The following is a 3,697-nucleotide window of genomic DNA, read 5'->3' as shown; positions in this document are numbered from 1 at the left end:
AACAGATCAACGCTGAATTTTGCGTAATATTTACTGAGGAATCGGCTGATCAAGCGATCAGCTGTTAGCCGCCATCGAAAACGAAACAGCTATCGCGCTTGACAGGGGTTGTAATTGTGAGCAAATGGCCCGAAGGCCACCATTCCACGGTGAAATTGACATTGGAGAATATAAAATAAAACTAAATATTTGAATGCAAACCGAGGATGTTAGTAAACTGTTTCATGATATCATCATCTCATCACCTATCTCAGTATGGAACACAGATACACCGGCTTTTGCGTGAAATCCGCAATGCGTTAGGTAGGCTAAGTGTCAGATCAGCGCACATCTCTACCATACTCGAACTTAATAACGAAATTGCTGCCCTAATCATTGAGTGTCAACCTTGAGACTTGGCACAGCGTTCGATACTAAAATCAAGACATACCATGTAAAAGTTCATGACGGATCTAGCTAAGGAGCATCGTTAAAATCAATGGAGACCAATACCGGCTTTGCGTGAAATATGTTTGCGATACATGACCGATCAGCACACCAGACATGGGGTGATTACTTCATGAATGTAATCGATTGCGATTACGATTACTCCTGAATCCCGCGATTACGATTACGATTACGATTACAGCAAAATCAGGAAGTAGTCGATTACGATTACGATTACATTGGAAAAGTAATCACGATTACTCACGATTACATTCATTTTGCTTCTTAGAACTAATCTCAGAAGATATATTGGAATACAATATAAGGATTGCGATGAAACGGGCTAATGAGATAACAACTTTCTTTATAAATGAGCGTCATTTACTTGTTACGTCATAATGTACCCATTGCTCAACTTTATAGGGGACGATTTATCGTTACGAACGATTTGAAATCTTGACAGGCCCATAACTGCCGCACCCCAAACTCCCCAAAATGGTGGGGAGCGAGCTCGAAGGGGACTCAAAAGTATTTCGTAAACCAACATAAAGTATTTTCGAGAGATTTGATAAACTTTAAAAAATTTCCAATTTCGAGATTTAAATGTCACTGGATAGCTTGATTTTTAAATGCATACCCCCCTCAAGAAAAAAGCGTGCATAATTTACAGGAATAGTTAGGGTTGCATTTAAAACAAAAATCAATTTAAAACGAAGCACTTGTTTAAAACATGTTTTTTACTCTTTTTTTGTTTAATATTTAAGTGTGACGTCACAGTGGGTTGGCATTGACAATTGAAAATATAGGGTAAATATGGCTCCTTCGACGAAAAGGGATTCCGATCACTGTCATAAACAAACCAAAAATATCTTTAATCAGGACTACATCGGTATGCAGCATTTTTACGGTCGGCGGTCATCATCATTAGAACACCTATTCCGTACCAATGATCTATATCTACGTGCAAAAACTGTTGAAACGACGACGATTGCGACGGTTCCAGCAACCCCACATCGTATACGTCGACTATTTCGGGTGAAAATCGTCCGTTGGCTCATACCACATGTTTTTTTTCGGACGTAGCTACACAATTATGGGATAATTAGACCAAGTTTGAAAAAAAAAAATATTCAAAAAGCCATTTGTTCAAAACACTTTTTAAAACATGTTTTAAACAAAGTGTTTTAAAACACCGTTTGTTTAAAATGCAAATGCATTTCGTTGCCGGTCATTACAACGTCACGACACATCAAAAGACATAAGCAGTTTCGGCCAACATGCGACTCCACGAAGTGTGCTACTAAAGTAAGACCTTGGCCGAAATGTAGGGTATATGTCCATTGTCAATAATATGCTGGGTGGGCGTGACTGATAGTCATGTCCTTCCAATCTGAGCCCACAATGCAAAATCCGCTCGGGGCACCCACAGTGGAATAAAGAAATGACAATTTGTGTGTGCGTCTCGCAAAAGTTTTTCTTTTATAGCCTGCTACGTTTGGGCGACTAACATATCGTTTGATTATTTAACAGACCGGAAGTCGTAAATTAACAACATACAGTAAAGTAATTACAACAACCTACCAGATGTTATAATTATGAATTACTTGCCTTCAGCTCTACAGGTATATCTGACCACGAGGGACTGAGAGAGAATTAATAATTAACAGTAATAAAATGCAATTACCAGTATTATAATGGACGAAATTCAGTCTTCAACTTGAAAATTGTCACCCTTTGTGGGCCAAAGAAAAACGCTCGGAGAGGCGAACGAATTAGTATTTTGGTGCTGATTCTAGCTACCACCCACGCTAACATGGTATATAAGCGGATGGCTATGGCTGCAGGTCCAAATGTTGAGTAAATAATTTTGAAATAACGATTGGCGCCCGTTTCAAGTAGAGTAATGTGAGAATAAGATAAAATTAAAATAAAACTCTGCCTTAATTGGCACAGATGCTGCAAGCTCGGAACGGCTCGATTATAATATATAGTAGTAGCAGTTGTTGATTTTTAATGCTTCGTTGTGGAAACCGTGATGTTTTATTTGACGAGTACAAAATTTTAAATCTTTGTCAGGTGTAGGCCTACGTACGTACATATGCCCACTGCTCACCAAGCAGCAACGGTCAAGCTGCGTTTAACTAAGCATAACTGAACATCAATAGATAAGTTGAATATAAGGCGAATATTATCCAGCTGCGAAGTAGTGGCGTATGGCGCGTATTTATAACCTGATATACAGCACGGCGGGTGTTATTACAATCAGACTATACCTTCCTACGAATATATATTTACTGTGGATACTTCTTACGCAATGACGAACAAAGCTATAATACTTCTGACGTAATAATGAGCAATGGCGGTTGGATATCAGACGTTTGTGGTATCACTAACCTATGGTATAATATCTCTTCCAAATGTTCAGTTTATGACAGTGGTTCCCAAACGGTGGGGAATTCCCCACTGGTGGGGAATTCAATGGTTTCTGGTGGGGAATAGACGCATTTGTTCAAAATTATATACAGGACAGTCTACATATTCACAGAGCCACATGCGCAATTACCGTTACTAGTTAACTGCTCTGGAATGTATGTATCGAAAATTATATCGCGTGTTGTTCACAAAACCTCATTTTTGACTCTGGATGGCAAATGATGGCGTCACAAACGCATCCAGCACGACTGGTTTGACGTGAAATAACGCTATCACGAAATTATGTGCGTTACTGGTTCACAATACGTTTTATATTGCAGTTATAGGCGATTGTCTTGCGTACTGATGTGGTTGTGTAGTCAAACCAGCAAATAGCTGATCTGTGCTGACAAAAGCGCTGGGTAGTGGGGAGCAGGACCGTAACTGCCGCACCCCAAACCTCCCAATTGGGGGGAGGGGCGAGCTCGAAGGGGCCCAAAATTATTTCGTGAATTAACATAAATTAAAGTATTTTTTTAAATTTATGCCACTTTTTCCTAATTTTTTCACGCTGGATGCGCGATTTATTATTGCCGAATATCTGATTATTGGGTACCCTTCTTCCACGAAAATACGTAGAATTTATAGAAATGGGGACTTCGGCGTCGGCCATTACTGCGCCACGACGCACCAAGGCATATAACGTAATAGGCCATGTAACATGCAACTCCGAGAAGTCTGCCAGAACGATCAGCAGCGAGAAGACCTTGACCGAGAAGGAATGCCCTTGTGGCGACCCAGAACTTCGATATATATACAATACACATATATGTTTAATTGACTAAATGGCTGGCGCCGA

The sequence above is a fragment of the Botryllus schlosseri genome, chromosome 11, assembly GCF_051294905.1.
Source record: "Botryllus schlosseri isolate E-star chromosome 11, Bs_hap1, whole genome shotgun sequence".
NCBI classification, from domain to species: Eukaryota; Metazoa; Chordata; class Ascidiacea; order Stolidobranchia; family Styelidae; genus Botryllus; species Botryllus schlosseri.
The sequence above is the reverse complement of the archived record's forward strand: the minus strand, read 5'-3'. Positions refer to the sequence as shown.